The following is a 20,387-nucleotide window of genomic DNA, read 5'->3' as shown; positions in this document are numbered from 1 at the left end:
TGTTTATTTGCAAGTAGGGAGATGGGGTGGTACCGTAAATAGTGATGGATTAGAATCAGGAAGACATAAATTCCAACCTCAGACATTAGCTTTGTGGTTATGGGGAAGTTACTTAACCTCAGTTAAATTACTTAGCCTTGGTTTCCTCACCTTTAAAATATGGCTAATAATAGCCCCTACTTCATAGGTCTTTAAAGGATACAATGAGATATGTTTAAGGCATCTATCATGTAAGTATTTAGTAAATTCTCTGTTTCTCCTCCCCTTTACATCACTAGCACATAGATCTATAATATAAATATTACATATACTACTTATAATGTATTAAATATAACAAATATATTCCATATGTGATAATGTTATAAGCAGTAATATAATTAAAATATATGAATTAAAATTAATTTGTTAAATGCTTTCTGTAGTATATCTAGTGAAGAGAAGTTTGAGGGATTCCATGATAGCTATATTCATAAATTCAAAAGTTTACTACAGTAGGATTAGATAAACATCTAATACCCTGTGCCAAGATAAACTCAGAATAGACGAATGACTTGAATATAAAGAAAGAAACTATAAGTAAATTATGTGAACACATAATAGTTTACATGTCAGATCTTTGTGAAAGGAAAGACTTTAAGACAAAGCAAGAGATAGAAAAAATTACAAAATTTAAAATAAATAATTTTGATTACATTAAATTAAAAAGGTTTTGTATAAACAAAACAAATGCAACTAAAATTAGAAGTGAAGCAACAAATTGGGGAAAAATCTTCATAACAAAAAACTTTGACAAAGGTGGGTAGCTGGGTAGCTCAATGGATTGAGAGCCAGTCCTAGAGACAGGAGGTCCTAGGTTAAAATCTGGCCTCAGACACTTCCCAGCTGTGTGACCCTGGGCAAGTCACTTGGCCCCCATTGCCTAGCCCTTACCACTCTGCCCCTGTTAGAGCTAATCACCAAACGTGTAAATATCCCACTTAATCATGAAGTGGGAAGTCTGTGACCCACATGTGTGATAGTGGGTGATGAATCAGAATCAACTAAATGTGTTCTGGGCAATCCTATAGCAGAGTATCAGCTGTCATTGGTAGACATGGAATTATAGGAAGTGACACAAGAAAAAAAAGTCTTTGAAAGAAAGAGACTAGGGCCTGAAGGGGGTTCTCTGGGAGTTTGAAAGAGACACACTTAGAATGGATCCTCCTATAAGAAGCAGTTCTACTGGAGTTGAGGCTGATAACGAATCTGCTGATTGAACTGACACATGGTGAGTGTAAAGGCTAACTTCCTTTCTTTGACCTTTCTGGAGGCGTCAGTCTCTGGAAAAGGTTCATCATCTTGAGATTCCTTTCCCTTGGCTGGGGCTTTAGAATTACTCCTGGCTCAGAGGAAGCCGGAGTTCTCTTTCTCTCCTCCAATCCTTTTTTTTCTCTTTATTTCTTCCTTAATATTTTTCTTCTATTGTAAAATAAACTATCGTAAATTCAATTCTGACTTCAGTAATTTATTTTTGAGATTTAGTAATTAAATCCCTGGTGACCAATTAAATATATTCAGTTCAACCACAAATTTAATAGACATGAATAGGCAATTTTCAGATTAAGAAACCAAAACTATTAAAAAGCACATGAAAAAGTATTCTACATTTCTTATAATCAGAGAAATGCAAATTAAAACAACTCTGAGGTACCACCTAATACCTAGCAGATTGGCTAACATGACAGCAAAGGAAAGTAATGAATGCTGTAGGGGATGTGGCAAAGTAGAGACATTAATGCATTGCTGGTGGAGTTGTGAATTGATCCAACCATTCTGGAGGGCAATTTGGAACTATGCCCAAAGGGCAATAAAACACTTCCTACCCTTTGATCCAGCCATAGCACTGCTGGGTTTGTACCCCAAAGAGATAATAAGGAAAAAGACTTGTACAAGAATACAAGCTGCACTCTTTGTGGTGGCCAAAAATTGGAAAATGAGGGGATGCCCTTCAATTGGGGAATGGCTGAACAAATTGTGGTATATGGTGATAGAATACTATTGTGCTAAAAGGAATAATAAAGTGGAGGAATTCCATGGAGACTGGAACAACCTCCAGGAAGTGATGCAGAGTGAAAGGATCAGAGCCAGGAGAACATTGTACACAGAGACTGATACACTGTGGCACAATTGAATGTAATGGACTTCTCTACTAGTAGCAATGCAATAAACTAGGACAATTCTGAGGGACTTATGAGAAAGAACACTATCCACTTTCAGAGGAAGATCTGGGGGAATAGAAACACAGAAGAAAAACAACTACCTGATCATATGTGTCGATGAGGATGTGATTGGGGATGTAGACTCTAAATAAACATCCTAGTACAAACATCAATAATATGGAAATTGGTCTTGATCAATGACAAATGTAAAAACCAGGGGAATTGTACATTGGCTTTCAGAGGGAGTTGGAAGGAGAGGAGGGAAAGATTGTGTTTTTTTAATCCTGGAAAAATACTCTAAATCAATCAATTAAATTAAATTAAAAAATGAAAAAATGAAAAGAATCTAGTAATAAACTTGGGAAACTGGGTGGTTCAGTCTGAGAGTTGCTATAAGAATCTCAGTTAAGTGAATGGTCTTATATTATCTATAAAGAAGAATAAAAGCACCAAATAGATCAGTACACTCTACATTCAAGAAAAAATAATGTATAAGGGAAAGAATAGCCCCTAAAGAAGCAAAACCACAAGCCTATTGGAGAAATATAGGAAAAAAATCACCATTCAAATAATTATGTCCTAAGTCAATATAACATACCTATTGTCTTTCCACTTAACATATTAAATTCTTAATCTCTTGAGTCCTGCTAAGCATATTAAAATTGAAAAGAATAGTCATTTATAACAAAGGATGTTGTCTTATCTCCTGCTCCTGAGGTGAGTGGTTGGGAGATTAGAGTGTGGCAGCTGGTCTCTTTTTATCTTTTAGGGAATCTATTGCTTTTTGAGCTTTTTTTTTCCATTGCTTTTTTTCTCTATTCCCCTACATATCATGTATGCTACAGACTGCTTACTTTTCTTTAAAGTATGATTTCTGTTTCCCATCTCTGTGCCTTTGAATAGGCTGCACCCCGTGTGTCAGCTATGTTTCCTCTTTATTAATATCTCTTAGAATTCTGGCTTCTGTTTTTTTTTTTTAACTCACATTTTATCTCTTATAGGAAATCTTCCCAGATTCTCTTCATTTCTTTGCTGTCTCTCTTCTCAAACAAAACTGCTCATACCTCTTTTTTAAATGTTATATTAACCCCAGTAAGATGTTCTCTTTGTTCATCCTTCATTTTTGAAGAAGATCAATGATATCATGATGAGTTGTTGCTTGTGAATTGGAGTTTTAGTGAGTTAGAGCTACACAAGATTGTCAACCTCAGTCTCTTTTCAAGTCATGGCAATCCAATGACAGGATAAAAGTCAGGATGACTGGTGATGACCCAGCATGCAGTAGATGACCTTGATATTTTTAATGTCTTACCAAGGTCTAAGCACTCCATAGTACCTGCTTAAACCAACAAATTAGTCACATCCACTCATTCTACTGGGAGAAATCTTCTCATGCTTGGGGTAGACATCATCCTGCATCACCAACCTGTTTAAAACCTGTAAATAACCCTTACTCTGCTTTAGTCCATCACCAAGATATATAAGCCACAACCGGTTCAACCATTCCCCATAGAGTTGCTAGAAATATTTTTATACATATAGGTCCTTTTCTTTTTTCTATTATCTCTTTAGAATAGAGACCTAGTAATGGTATTGTTTGATCAAATTGTATGCACATTTGTTTAGTCCTTTGTTTCCCAAGAATGGTGGGCCATTTCACTACTCCTCCAACAATTAATTGGTGTTTATATATTTCTCCTATCTCACAGCATGTCATTTGCCTGGGATGCTACCATAGAGTTGTTTCTTGCATTTAATTCATAGTAATTTGGAGTATTTTTTGAAATAACTACAGATTGCTATGATTTCTTCTTCTGAAAACTTCTATTTTGTATCTTTTGACCATTTAGCAACTAGGGAATGGCTCACATTTATAAAGTTGACTCAGTTCTAAATACAGTATAAATTTAACAATTGAAACCTTTATCACAGAAATTTGCTGTAATTTTTTGTTATTTTTCATTATCTATCATGCCTTTTTGGCAGAATGTAGTTTCCCAGATTATCATTTTTTAAATTTAGGTCTCCTATTGCTTTTGTTTTGTCTGAAATCATAATTGCCAATCTTTGCCTTTTTTTTTTACTTCAGCTCAAGCATATTAAACTAAGCTCCAACCTTTTATCAGTGCCAACAAAGCATACCCTGTAATCTCTTTTTGACCTGTCCCCATTCAGAGGTAGATCTGTGGGAGTAGAAACACAGAAGAGAAGCTCTAGCTTGATCACATGGGTAAATGGAGATATGATTGGGGTTATAAACCCTAAATGATCACCCTAGTGCAAATATCAATAATATTGAAATTGGTCTTGACCAATGACACATGTAAAACCCAGTGGAATTGTGCATCAGCTATGGGAGGGGTTTTGGGTGGGGTGGGGAGGAAAAGAACATGATTTTTGTAATCCTGGAGAATACTCTAAATTAATCAATTAAAATAAAAATATAAAAAAGAGAAAGAAAAGAAAAACAAGTTTATTACATGATAAAGGCCTGTAAAGACACAAAATTTGTAGGAGGGCAAGGAATCCTGCCAACTATGCCAAATGTAAGTTCAAAACAAATGTTCTCCATTCATTATGCCAATTACAAAGGGGCATATCTGTTTGGCATTGATTATGCCAATATACAGAAGGGCATTCTCTCAGTGAGAATACTGAGATACCAAAGAAAGAGGGTCCCAATCCAACTTTTTTATTTATATTTTTATTTGCTTTGTTAGGGTAATTTCAGTTAATTTGGGTTATTGCAGGGCTTATTCCTAAAAGGCTATTCTTGGGAAGCAGCAGGACAGAGTAACATGGTGGATCCCTACTCCAAACCCAGGATAGGCTACACATTATGTAGATAAAGAACAAACAAGACCTAATGTCAGGGATGGCCCAGCTCATACACAAGTTTTTCCCTGGGAACTTTGGAACTTATTTTGCTGTTTTTGCTGTTTACATTAATTTAAGGTGATTTATGTTTCTCGAGAGTCAGAGGTAATGTTCTCACTCTGTCTACCATCCTATAATCGACTCAAATTTTTGGCTTTGAACCAAAGATCTTATCAGTTTGGTACTAGTTTCTTGTCTGTTTCATCAAATCACTGCCTAATCATGAAATCTAAGACTCACCTTTTTAAAATCACACATATTCCTACCGTCTTATCCCTCACTCCTTCCTTCTGGCATGTTCCAATTTGCAATATGACAAAAATGGAGCTGAATGCTCATAATACAAAGAGCAAAGTCTGATCAACTCTGCTCTCAGGGAGCTCACATTTTAATAGTTAAGCTAATTTATCTATCATCTATATATCTATCTATCATCTTTGCGTTTGTTGGTCAATATGTCTGTCAGGAGGTTGATCTGTCTGTCTGTCTATCTATCCATTTGAAGAAACAAACACAAAGAGAGGGTTGGAGAGCAATAACTTTTTTTTATTATCTACAAATATTCATTAATTTCCATTCTTTTTTGCAGTCTGCCATTAGTTACGTAGTCATTGAAGCTCTTCAAAAATAAGAATATCAAATGTTCTCAAAACAAAACAAAAGCATTTACAATTCTCCTGAAGCACATCTTTACTAATGTCTGGTTCTCTGATCCTCAAACCCAAGAGACTGTGAAGAAGATAAATTGTTTTTGCCATGATTGCCTTTCTTCCCACAGGGAATCAATTATTTCTCTTTTTTCTTGTTTTTCTTTGCTGGAAAGTTAGGAAAATCAGCATTGTGATTAGGAGATCCATGAGATTGATTTATGAGAAAGAGATTAAAGAAGTGAATATAAATGGTTTTGTAAAGTGACAGCTAAAGGAGATCCTGAAACTGCTCATACCTTATTTGAAATTTTGTAAATACCTAGGTGGAGATAATTAATGGTTATTTTTAGGCTAATTTAATGAGATAGTTACTGTGGAAAATGATCATTCCACAAAAATATTACAGCTTACTTAGACTGCAAGATATTCTCTTATAATGATGATTAAAAGAAAAACTATTTATTGAGTGCCTATTTTGTGGTAGGCATTACATAAGGTGCTGGAGAAACAGATACAAAGAATGAAATTGTCCTTAATTTCATGTGTTTATGACAGAGGGGAACAAAAACCACATATTAAATATATCATATGAAACATAAGTAACTCCAGTCCCCAAAACAATTAGACTCTGTACACATTGATGGAGATCAATGCCCTTTACCTTTAGGCTGGGCAGGGTGAAGTAGCAGAGATCAGGAGTCTCTTCAGTATGATCAGTCTTCTGATTTTATTCAAGTTTTCTAGTTCTCAAAAGTGTTCTTTGAGTCTTGAAGTCATTGAATCTCTTAGGCTTTGGGGTACTTCCGGCTTCTACTTTCAAGAGAGGAGATAGACAATGCTAACCCTTTCAGTTTGCTAAAGGAAAATATTCTGAGTAGAAGACAACATGATAGGAACTCTTAGTCTCCATAATGTCTCTGATCCTACATTGCTACATTAGAGAGAATTTTTCCTTGGGAGATATCTAAGACTCTCCCTCTCTTGATTGAGCTTAGTTTCCTTACATTAAAATAGGAAAAGATTCTTCACTCTGTATTATCTAGCATATATTCCGTATATTCGATATACATATATACTTTCTCTAATTTCCGTTTTACTATTTGGATAAATGAGGTTTTTTTTTTTTGTTGGTTGACCATGTTTTTACATTTTAGAATTGGTATCTGGTAGGAAAGGGGTCAAGTCATGGATATAAATTTGGGATCCTCTTTCTCCCTACTAGTGAAACAGAGATCAGAAATTAGGTTGAAAACAAAGTTAGAGAACATTACAAGATATAAAATGGGCAAATTTGACCAAAAAAAGTTAAAAAGGTTTTGCACACATAAAACCAATGCAACTAAGATTAGAGGGAAAATAGAAAACTAGGGGAATAATGATCTGATAAAGGCTTCATTTTTTAAATATATAAAGAAAAATGTTATATTTGTAAAAATAAAATTCATTCCTGTTATGGAATGGAATTTTTGGAGGCTCAAACACTGTCTGAAGAGATCTCTCAGAAGCAGTACCCTTAATGGGGGGGGGGGAGAGAAGGAGAGAGAGAGAGAAGACAGAGAGAGACAGAGAGAGACAGACAGACACACACACACACACACAGACAGAGAGACATACAGAGACAGAGACAGAGACAGAGACAGACAGAGAGAGAGAACCACTGTTTGGAGAGGTCTCTAAAAAACAGTGGCCATTGATGCTCACATTTACTCAGAATTTATAGGGATTCCTAACATAATGCTATTTATAAAAAAAGTATACATATCACTTGTTATAGCAAAATAGAATCCCATCACAATCATATACTACAACATGTTCAATCATTCCCCATTGATGGGCATCTCCTAAATTTCCAATTTTTTGCCTCCACAAAGAAGAGATGCTATAAATATTTTTGTAGGTTTATGATATTTTTCCTTTAAAAAATCCCTTTGGGATACAGACTTTGTAGTGATATTGCTTGGTCAAAGGCTATGTATAGTAATATAGTCCTTTGGGAAAAAATCCAAATTCCTCTTCAGAATGTTTATATTACTTCACAACTCAACAAATAGTGCATGTGTCCCAATTTTTCCACATCCCCTCAAACATTTGTTATTTTTCTTTTCTGTCATATTAGCAGATTTTGTAGGTGGGAGAGGTATCTCAGAATTGATTTAATTTGCATTGCTCTAATAAATAGTGATTTAAAGCAACTTATATGACTATAGATAGTTTTAATGATTCATCTGAAAACTGGCTATTCATGTCTTATGACTAACATTTCAGGAATGACTCATACATTTGACTAAGTTCTCTATATATTTGAAAAATGAGGCCTTTATCAGAGAAACTTGTTATAAATATTTCCCTTAGTTTTCTGTTTTCCTCCTCATCTTGGCTGCATTGATTTTGTTTGTACAAAATGTAGCAGTCCACACCTGTCTAGGGGCAAGGGAAACAGTTAGTATGTACAGATTGTCTTAGAAGAGAGCATGCTCAGTCTTGAGCATGCTCAGTCTTGCACATGGCTGGGAAAGCCTCTGATCCTTGACCCCAACTTCCCCCAGGTTAGGTGGGAAAACAGGTTTCTTTGTGCTCACCTGGCTAAGAGAAACCACACCTATACCTTGTCATTAACCAATGATAATCAACCCTATGTATTGTGTATATTTGCATATCAAAGAGATTAAATACAGCCGCAGTAAGCTCCACCTTTCCTCTTCCACTCTTCCGCTCTTCCCCCCTCTCTTTCTCTCTTCCTCTTGGATCTCAGCTCTCACTGATGCCTGTCCTTGCTGGAGCTTGGCCTCTGATCAAGCTCCATCTTTAATCCTTCTCTATCTCTCTCACTTGGGACCTGGCCTTTGGCCAGGCACTTTCTTTTCTCTATCATCTCTCCGACCTGTGTGGTATTAAGTTTGGATCACTGGACGGTACAAGCCTTCTGAGTAGTCCACTGATCGGATTATTAATGAGGCTCATTGATAATTAATAAGGCCTGGATTTCTGACTCATTCCTGCCACCTCATATCTATAATTTGGCTCCGCCATCCCCCTCATGGTATCCAAAACTTCTATCCTTCCTCTATCTTCCTACCTTAAAGCTTCTCTCCCCTCGGGAAGCTTTAGTACAAAACTTTAAAAGATTTAATATAATCAGAATTATCCATTTTATATGCCATAATCCTCTCTATCATTTGTTTGATCATAAATTCTCCCTTTTCCATTGGTCTGATAGTTAAATTATTCCATAATTTGCTTATGGCATCACCTTTACATCCAAATCATGTAATCTACTCTGCAATCCACTTCTTTTTTGACTGCATCACATTCACATTGATGGTTCTGATTACTATCTCTATATTTCCCCCATCCTATTTTCCCCATCTATTTATTCTTTACCCTCCTGTCTTTCTATTTTCCCCTCTCAAATGTGTTTTGTTTCTGATCCCATCTCCCTATATTTGCCCTATTTTCTAAGAGACCCCTTTCCTTCTTTTCCCCTTCCCCTCCTACTTCCTTTAGGTTAAGATATATTTCCATCTCCAATTGAATGCAAATGTTAATTCCCTCTTTGAGCCAATTATGATGAGCATAAGTTTCAATAATTACCTGTCACCCATTGCCATTTACCCCTAAATTTTAAAAGTTATTTTGTATCCCTTTTATGAGAGATAATTTACCCCATTTTACCTCTCCCTTCCCCTTTCAGTCCATTCTTCTTTCTCACACTTTTATTTAATTTATTTTTTGTATATCAGCCCATATTTGTCAATATGCCTGTGCCCTCAGTTTATGTGTACTCCTTCTAATTGCCCTAATAATGATACAGTTCTTAATAGTTAAAACAATCATCTTCCCCTATAGGAATATAAACCATTAATCTTATTGAATTCCTTATGATTTTTCTTTCCTGTTTAACTTTGTATGCTTTCCTTGAGTCTGGAATTTGAAAGTCAACTTTTCTACTCAGCTTTGTTCTTTTCATGAAGACTGCTTGGAATTATTTTGTTTTGTTAAATATCCTTTCCCCCCTTAAATGACTATATGGGTTTTCTGGGTAGGATATTCTTGATTGTAATCCAAGCTCTTTTGATCCTCAGAATATCATTTTCCTAGCCCTACTATCCTTTAATATGGAAGCTACTAATTTTATGTGATCCTGATATTTCTGGCTCCACAATATTTGAACTGTTTCCTCTTGGCTTTTTGTGGAATACCTGGGACAAATCAAGACTACTGAGCAAAGCAGTCATGCTTCCCTGAGATTGCTGGCAAGGTCCCAGTCTCTCATACAAAGGCTTTGCTGCTCTCAGCCAAAGGTCATCATTAAACCCTGAGTCCTCCCTCATTCTGAAAAGCAAAGAAGTCTTTGTAAGATCATGACTAAAAATACCAAGCCTTCCTTTCTCTAAGTTACATAGAATAAATTAGCAATCATTGTTTGTCAACTTGCTTACATCTATAATAGCAACACTTGTAATAGTTTAAGTCCCAACAGACCTTTGAAAATAATACTTCATGTATATCATATATAGTATTGAAGGGTTTTCTATTGAGCTACTTCTTGGAATTTTCTGCTTCTATTTACTTTCTATCTTCCAGTTACTTGGGTATATACATCTGCCTAAAGCACTCATCTATAAAAATTAGCACATCTGAAAAGAGACATATGGGACTGTTTACTAGGAAAGTAGACTGAATTGTGCCTTAAAGGTTTATTTATTTATAGTCAGCCATATGTTTTAAGTGGTTTTATGTAAAATAATAAGGTCTGACATAGACAAGAATGAAAAAGTTGATTTGTGACCACAAAAGCAGATGAATTCTTCTTAATAGTGTTAAAGGCACAGTAATGTTCCCCAAATAGTGGGTTTTGTGTCTCATGTTTCTCAATATTTTTCCTTTTCTTATATTTCTTAGCCTTTGAACTCTAAATTTGGAGATGATGTTTTTTCTTTAGAACACAAGTGTACACTAACAATCCTATTTAGTACAAGAAGATTCATAGCAAGGTATTGAAGAATACAAATCCCAGATTTAGAATCAGGGTGATTGTTCTGTAAGATTGTCCTGACTGACCATTTTCAATGCTTGTCCCCATTCCTGGAATTGTTGTCCTCTTTATCTCTGCCTCTTGGTTTCATTCATGGACTAGCTAAAATTCCATCTTTTGCAAGAAACTATTCCTGAAGCTCCTTAATTCTAGTGGCCTTATTCTTCTTCAATATTTCCACTTCATCCTGTATAATTTTGCTTGAAAATTTATGTTTAAATAATATCACCCCATTAGACTATAAGATCCATGATGACCCTTTGTTGCCTTCTGTTATATACTTAATAATTCTATCAAATATTCTTTCAAATCTTTTAAACAAAAAAAAAAACGTTCTCGCAAATGGATTAATGTTGCATTGAAATCATTAAATATCTATCAAGAAACTTTTGTTATGCCTAAGGAGCAAGGTATCAAAGTTACGACCCAAGATTCCCCACAAACTCCCAAGTGGGACATTACCCAGGTTAGTTTTCTCCCTACTCCACCTGACCGTCCCACCTCCTTCCCTGTTAGTCAGGGGAGGGAGGGATTTGCAATTATTGAAGTGTTTGGAGAATTTTGGACTTCCCATTGATCTCCTAGAAGCTTGCCCAAATGATATGATTATGATGCCAAGTTTAAATACCAAAGACAGAGTGAACATAGATTCATGGCTCCACAAGGTATCCGGCAAAGGAGTCTCTTCATGCCCAAGAGGAAATTATTAGTCATCCCACAAAGAGAAGAAAAGGACTTCCAACAATCAAGAGGCTTGACTTACTCCTTTCATGTACTTTCTCAGCTTAAAGTATTACATACCTAAGCTAGAGTATTACATATTTTGGGGGTATCTCTTTTATCAGCCATCCTTAATTACTAGGCTGATTAACATGATAATCAACTAATAACCATGGAGATAACACTTCAAAATGGGAGGCTTAAACTGATAGCATTAGAGAAAAGTAAACTGGACCCTTTAGATATATTCCCAAGGAACTTAAGTGGGAAGTATAACCATGGTCTCAGGACTTCACTGATCAGTTTTAATGGGACTTAAAACAGACATGAGTGAGGGCTAGGTTATATAGTTCAGAACAAATGAATTTTGCCTACAGTTTCATTTTCCCCCTAAAATTGCCTTCTGATTTTCTATTTTGATTTTCATCTTTTTTCCATTTCCTCCACTGGTGGCTTGTTTGTATTTGTTTGAGGTTTTAGAGAGAGAGTTTGGCTAAACTTCTCTTGCTTGTCCATCTCTGATTGCCCAATTTTAGTTACATTAATAAAAACATAATGAAGACACAGTGAAAGAAACACATTTGTGATGAACAAGAACCAGAAAATCTAGAATTATATATTTAATTATTAATCATGCAAGCTTTGAAATGTTTCCATTTTATTTACCACTTATCTAAAAGTGACAGTAAACACACTCATTCTCATTATAAACCAATTTGGAGAGTAATTTGCCCATTTAAAAATGTATACCAATGTAATATATGCCCTTATGATAAAATAATTATAATTACTATTAACAACTTTAGAAAGAAAACAACGAAGTTTGATAGTGGCAAGTAACCTAATGGAAAAACTAATGGGCTAAACAGGAGAAATTGACAAGCACAATTCCCACAACAAGAACAATTTGTTACTGATGATGAAATTGAGTAATAACCAGGATGGAAGTTGTGAGATTCATAGTGAAAGGCCTCTAGGGTAAAATTAATTTCTTTATAACAATTTAAAGAAGAACACTAGGAAATTGTTTGTGCCAGATGGGATGAGGAAGGCATCGTGAATAAAAATGAGCAGCATTCTTTTTTACTTACAAATATTTGTATTATGATGGCAGCATAGCTAATTAATGGAATGAGGGTGCTGGTGCCTGCACACAATTTAAAGATTTTTTCCTTCCCTAGGAATGTGTTTGAGGGAAGGAGTGTGGGTGCATTTCAATAAAGTATTAAGACTTACCCAGGGATAGGAGGATGCATTTATTTTAGGACCTACTTCACAGGCTTAGTGTGAGGATCAAATGGAATGATACGTTTATGCTTTGCAAATGTTAGTTTAAGTGTTACATGTCTTATCTGTTATTGAATATAGCATATAAAAAGAAGAGGCTTTCACTCATAATAGAACCCAGTTACTAAAACTCAGAACCAAGGGAAGAATTAAAGGAGCAGCCATTGCTGCTTAATGCTTACTTAATATACTTAATAATGCATACTTATGCTGAGATGCCAGAGCTGTTCTGTGAGTGCTTGTATTCATCTTGCCTACATGTTTGATTGGTTTCAGGTCTTACTTACTACTAGTAAGCTTAGGAGTATTTGTGTGGGGTAGGTTATGGTTAACGGATTAGGCCTGGGTGAGGGGCCAAAGAAGTGCTATCAGCTAGAATGATGTTGAGGCAGAGAACCCAAAGTCATGAAGGGGAGGATGTTGGAAGCAATATTTACCAGTTTCCTTTAATATTTTTTCTTGAGAATCATTGGTCACTAAATCATCCCTGCTACTTCTTCCTCTGCCATATATGGTGAGATTTAAAATGGTTGAGGTCTTAAACTGTAGTGATTAAAATAGTGGAAGATATAAATTATGATAGATATAAGAGAGGGTAAGTAAATTTGACCGCAGAAATATGTTTCACTACAGTGTCTTGGGTTTAAAATCAAATATAAGGTGGTCACCAGGGAAATATTCCCAATTATTCAAATACCCAAGTCAATTGGGTTTTATAGAGATTTTAATTAACAATACAATGAGTAATCAAAGAAAGAGAGAGAGAGTAAGAAAGGAATAAGTATGAAGGGCCTCAAGCCAATATGGCCTAGACCTGAGTCTTAAAAAGAGAAATCAGTCAGTTTTTTAACACTCACCGCAAGGTCTGACTAAATAAGGATACTAGTGACACCAGGCCAGCGTCCTTCCTCAAAGAGTCTTCCAGCCAGAGATTGCTTCAAAGGGCCTCTCTCAAGAGCCTCCAGAGCTCCTACCCCAGAGGGACAGAGTCCCTCAGAGGAGCTCCTCAAGGAACTCTCCTTCAGAATGAGAGTCAGAAATCGAGATCCTCTTGCTCTTCTCTGAGCTCTTATTTTTAAGGGCAAAATTTCCTCTGTCACCTCCCCTAAGTCCTTACATCTACCAATCACTGTAGATGTTTCTAAAGGACTGTCTATTTTGAATTCACAGCTGAGTAGTTTTAATCTCTTTAGTAAGTCAGGAAAAAATGCTGCTGTGTTGACAAATTTTATTCATTAGAAAAAACCTCTGAATAAGTTATCACCCTTTTAGGTTTAAGTAGTTTACAAGTTGCCCCACCTTTATAGGTACTTAGTATCCCATTGTATCAATTCTAAAACAGTCATGACTCAAAGAACTTCCTGTCCCTTCCATAAGCATGGATCAAAGTACTTTCATTGTTTAGCAAATAGTTTTCTGTCCTAAAGCAGTCTTAAGTAGGGTGGAGCAGGGAAACTCCCATAGCTAGGAGCCCCCACACTCAAGTAGAGTTCTCACCATCTGCTAGGGAATTCTTTTAAGTAGAAGATTCCCCAATGGGGGAAACCCCTAACATTCATAAGTCTGAGACATTTTGAGGTTTACAATACACTGACCTCCATCTAGTTCATCTTTATAATATGATTTTTCCCTTTTTCACTGCAAACTTTATTTTTAAAAAATGCCTCAAGATCAGAACAGAAGCTCTTACCAAATTGATTCTCCTCAGTTTTGATTAAGTATACTTTGCCTTCTCTACCAGGACCTAATTGAACTTAATTTGATTTGAAAGGAAGGTTTCTACTAATGAAATAAAAACCTCAAATCTTTTAGAATGAGTGAGCCCTAATTTCTCCAAAGAGATCTAGCAATATTAGACATAATTTCAGGTGTCATGAATAAATTAAGTGACAACTCTGTATTTCTAAAGAAAAATTCTAAAGCCCACGGCATTTCTTCACAGGAGCCCAAACCCCTCAGAGTAATGTAGGATATGAACATTTACTTTAAAAACAAACTTAAATCTTAAAAATAAAAGGAGAAAAGAGAGTAAAAAATATTACTGAGTTATTTCAGATATATGTGACAACAGGTTATGTCCAAATAACACATTCTTCTCAGAATATTCTGAGCCCCTTTTTTGCAGTCTTTTTCCCTCATTCTTTTTTCTTTCTTCCTTTTTGTGTAACTGTAATGAATACCTGCTTCATATTCTTTTTCTCTCTGTCACTGGCTTTCTCTATCTCTACATACACACATCTATACACATATCCCTATATATTTTCTATGCTTCCCTCTCCCCCTTTCCTTTTATTTATTGAAATGGCCATAATAGAGTTTAGATGTTTATATTTACCTATTAAATTCAGTGTACTAGGTAACTGTAAAAGGTATACAATATGTACATTATCTTATATTTCTCCTCAGTAATATAACTGGAATCACATGAGAATATATATATATGCATGCATATATATATATATATATATATACACATATATATGTATACATGTATTTTCACTTCCCCTAAATTTAGTGAGGAATTTTTGGCTTATTGTTTGGTATGTGAGTATATGTGTGTGTGTATATGTGAAGACCTATTTTTCACCCAAGTATTTCGACATGCTGTGATGCATCTAGACCTGGGCGTCTACATCAAATACCGACTGGATGGCTCACTATTCGACCTTCGCCGCCTGACTGCAAAAACAAAGACAACAGAGAGACTCATCCTGGAAGCTCTCTTCGCAGATGACTGTGCTCTCATGGCCCACCAAGAAAATCATCTCCAAACCATTGTGGACAGGTTCTCCACCGCAACAAACCTGTTTGGCCTGACTATCAGACTCAGCAAAACAGAGGTGCTGTTCCAACCTGCACCAGGGAGGCCAACGAACCAGCCATGCATTACAATCGATAGCACGCAGCTTTCTAACATCAACACTTTCAAGTACCTGGGCAGCACCATCACCAACGATGGGTCCCTAGACCATGAGATTAATGCCAGGATCCAAAAGGCCAGCCAGGCACTCGGGCGACTGCGCTGCAAAGTCCTCCAACACAGCAGTGTAAGCACTGCGACGAAGCTCAGTGTATAACGCAGTGGTCCTCAGCTCGCTCCTGTACGGTTGTGAGACATGGACACTGTACCGGGAGCACATGAAACAGCTGGAGCAATTCCACCAACGCTCCGTCCGGTCAATCATGAGGATCCGATGGCAGGACCGTATCACCAATCAGGAAGTCCTCGACAGAGCCAACTCCACCAGCATCGAAGTCATGGTCCTCAAAGCCAGCTACGATGGTCTGGACACGTCATCCGCATGGACCCACAGCGAATACCAAGACAGGTATTCTATGGTGAACTGTCAGCTGGACTCAGGAAACAAGGCCGACCAAAGAGAAGATTCAAGGATCAGCTAAAGTCCAACTTGAAGTGGGCTGGCATTGCACCAAGGCAACTAGAACTCGCTGCCACTGTCAGAAGCAGCTGGCGAACCCACATTCACCATGCCGCCGCCACCTTTGAAGATGAGTGACGTCGACGTCTTGCCGCTGCGCGTGAACGCCAACACCAGGTCACAACCGCACCTCCCATAACAACTGGCGTTCCATGCCCTGTGTGCCACAAACTTTGCGCCTCAGCCTTTGGACTCCAAAGCCACATGAGGGTACATCAATAGAAGATAATGCACAAAGACAATGTCATTCTCGGTCAACGAGAGACTACTATATATATATATATATATATGTGAAGAATTTAATATTTTAAAAATGGACATGAATCCTTTTTAAGTGGTTTTCATATCTTAAGATATCATTCCTTGTACCTAGTCAGGGATCCATTACTAAAAACAAAGAATATAAATGAAAATAGTGGAAAAAAAGCTGATCAAAATAACAAAAGGCAAAAGGTAAATTAGTTTTTTTATTGTATATGCAATATTTCACATCTACATTTTTCAGTTTTCATAAGAAAGGATAATATATTTTATTACTTTTGCTCCAGAGACAACAGTGATAATCAGTAACATATCATTCAGCTGAATTTTTTAAATAAAATTTACATAAATATAGTCTCAGAACATGTTTTCTATTGGTTTTACTTTATATCTCTTCTAGCTCTTTCCATTCTCTTATGATTGATATGTAATCATAGCTTGTGTTTAATGTCCTCTATTCTCACATTACATTCATGTAACATAGTAAAGATTTAAAGAGTAATGACTTTAGTTCAAGTCCTTTCAAACAAAAATAAAGTGTTTTAATATATATTTTTATATATTATAGATGTTTTTATCTCTCTTTGATAGAGTATATTCCTAGATCTACAATTTCTAAGTCAAAATGTATAGATAATTTAGTAAATTTCTTAATATAAATCAAAATATCTTTCCAAAATGGTTGGACCATTTTACAACTTAATACAGTGTATTAGTTTGACAGTATTTTTTATATCCTTTTCAACATTGATCATATCCATCTTTTTTCCATCTTTGACAATTTGTTGGATATTGGGGTCAGACTGCTTTCTAGTTTTCTCAGTCATTCTTTTCAAGTAGGAAGTTTTTGTTTCCTAAAATATTGTTAAAGTATTGATGAAACCATGAATTTCAGAAATTGATTATTTTGATTCTTTGTTTTCAATTTTTTCACTATCTCATTTCTCTTTTTTAAATCCATATCAAATTGTTTTGATGATTAATACTTATAATTCAAGTATTGCTCTGGAATTGCTATTACATCTTTATTTTCATTTTTCTTTCCATTATTTCCTTGAAATTCTAAACTTCTTTCAAGTGAGCTTTGTTTTGGTTTTTTCTAACTTTATAAAGTATTTCCTTGATACTTAGATGACATAAAACAAAATCCCTAAATGCATTTAGATAACATGTCTTGCGTGTATTTTGGTCAATGTTTAGTTACTTGTCTTTCTAATGACATGGATTCAAGTTTTCTCTCTGACCTAATGACTGTTGAGGCCTTAATAAGTCATGTAATTTTTTTTATCATTCTAAGCAACGCTAAGACTATAAACTGAAAGCAAGCAACTGACCTGAATTGATAGAAGATGTTTCCTGATATGTGTTAGGGATTTTCTTGTATTTATATAATATTCTTGTGTATATATATATATATATATATATATATATATATATATATATATATATATACATATATAATTTATATAATGTTCTTGTATATTTTGGTAAATAATATAATTGAATTTGGTTTAATATCTTTAGATTCTTATTTCTGTATAGTCAAGATTATGTTATTTATAACTATAATTATTTATAATTTTGTAATTGTAATTATTTATAATTGTTTATAATTTGAGACTTTCTCTTTCTTTACTTCTCCATGTTTCTCATATTAGTATAGTTTTCTATTAGAAAGAATTAATTGTATAGGCAACTTTGACTAAGAATATGAGTATATGATAGTTATGTTTGAAACAACCATTGGGGAGACTAGTCTCCCAAAGGATCTTAGGGGCGTATGTTAAAGGGATTTTCTTAATCTCTCCCTCTGACTCCTTAAAATGCAAGAGAGCAGGGTTTCTAAATAGATAAGAACTTACAGGTGTCAGTGAGACAGAGCTGAAGATTCCATTACAAGGGAGACCAGGAGAGAAAAAAGGAAGCAATGCTGACAAGACTTTTGTCTCTGGATCTTGAGAGAGCAGGAGGTCTGTCTATGAGACAAGGGTGACTGGCAGTTGGCTACTGACAGTTGGGTGATAGAAAACTGATTGAAAGATTTATGTCTGATTATTCAGGAAGTTTGGTAGTTAGTGAATCAATTTTAGATAAAGTAGGTTAGAGCAGGCCTGGTGTTTGCCAGGCAAGAATAATATATCCTCAGAAGACATTTAGAGGTAGGTTATTAGAAATTTTAGATAGTATTAGAAATTTAGGTATAGTTATAGAGTATTAGAATAATAATCTCTCTTTCCTCTTTTTTCTTTTACTGAGACAAATAAGTGGCCACATAATGCAACCTAATGAACAGCAGCAACAAAGGCAACCACAAAGTAGTCAATGGACATTAACTGGAAGATTCCTCTTAAGAGAACTTCTACTTTTAACCCTTACATATGTTGGAATGAAAACTCTAATCCCTATATACATAGCTGTGTCTAGCTGTGTCAAATGTCTAATATAGAAATCAACTGTACAGAAAGCCTTTTGGAAAATTTAAAGTGATATTTAAGTAAGATTTACTTTCATTATTTAATTCTCTTTTAAAAAGCATTTAGAGAGAAAAATGTAAGGGCAAGTTGATATCTTGTTAATATTCTATGATATTTAATGTTCACTTAAGACTTAAAATTATTACTTTTTACAATCATTCTAGAGAACAGTTCCAAAAAGTCATAAAACTATGCATATGCTTTGATCCAGTAACACCACTACTAAGCCAGTATCCCCAAGAGATGAAAGAGAGGGGGGAAAATACTTTTTTGTTCAAATATATTTATAGCAACTCTTTTGTTGTAGCAAAGAATTGGAAACTGAAGAGAAATTAATCAACTGGAGAATGACTGAACAAGTTGTGGCATATGATTGTAAGGAATACTATTGTGCCATGAGAAATGAGGAATAAGATAAAAAACCAACAACTTTGAAAGACTTATATGAAGTGACTCATAATAAAATGATAAGAGTAAGGTGAATGTTATATACAGTATCAGAAATGAAGTATGAATATCAGTCGTAAATGACTATTATTGTCATTATTTCAGATACATGATAACTCCAATGTACAAATGATGAAAAAAGCTAATTGCCAAAGAAGGAAATGATGGGTTCTGAATGCAGATTGAGCATATTATTTTTCAGTTTATCTTCTTTATCAAACTTTTTGTTGAACAAGCAACAGGTATCTTATTTTACAACATTGCAAGTATGGAACTATTGATTGCATGATAGCATATGTATAACCTACATCATATTACCTACTATATCAGGGCTTGGAGAGAAGAGAAAGATCACAAAATGTTGGAAAGTGATTATTAAAAATGGTATAAATATGTAATCTGGAAAAAATAAATAAAAATAAAACTATTGCTTTTTATAGTAAATAATAATATTATGATAATAGTATCATTGATTTAGACAAGGAAGAGACATTGGAGGATTTCTAGTTTAATTCCCTCATTTACAAATGAGAAAAATGAAGTCAGAGAAAGGCTGTGACTGACCTTGGGTCACACAGGCAGTAAGTAAAATAATAGAGATTTGAATCTAGATCTTCCTATATCCAACATTACTTCTATATCAGTTATGTACCACTAACAAGCTTATCACCTATAGAATCATTGAAAACATCTTTGAGACAGCTACAATAGTAGATAGAATGAGAAAAATTATAGGTACCTCATCTGTTCCCATATGACTTTTATTCCTTCTGATTTTTTCTTTATTTTGAGAACTTTTCATTTAATGCAGATTAGAAAGCATAAGCATTGTGACATAGAAGAGCAACATTCTTGAATTTTACCAATCAATGTGACATCTTGCCATTTGTGCGAAAAAAGGTTTAATTATAATAATATCACATTTCCAGTATAACTACCTTGTTGAATTTCCAAGGATATCTTGAGTTCTATATTTATATTACTAGTATTTATTTTAT

The sequence above is a fragment of the Monodelphis domestica genome, chromosome 7 (assembly GCF_027887165.1).
Source record: "Monodelphis domestica isolate mMonDom1 chromosome 7, mMonDom1.pri, whole genome shotgun sequence".
Lineage (NCBI taxonomy): Eukaryota > Metazoa > Chordata > Mammalia > Didelphimorphia > Didelphidae > Monodelphis > Monodelphis domestica.
Note: the sequence above shows the minus strand (reverse complement) of the source record.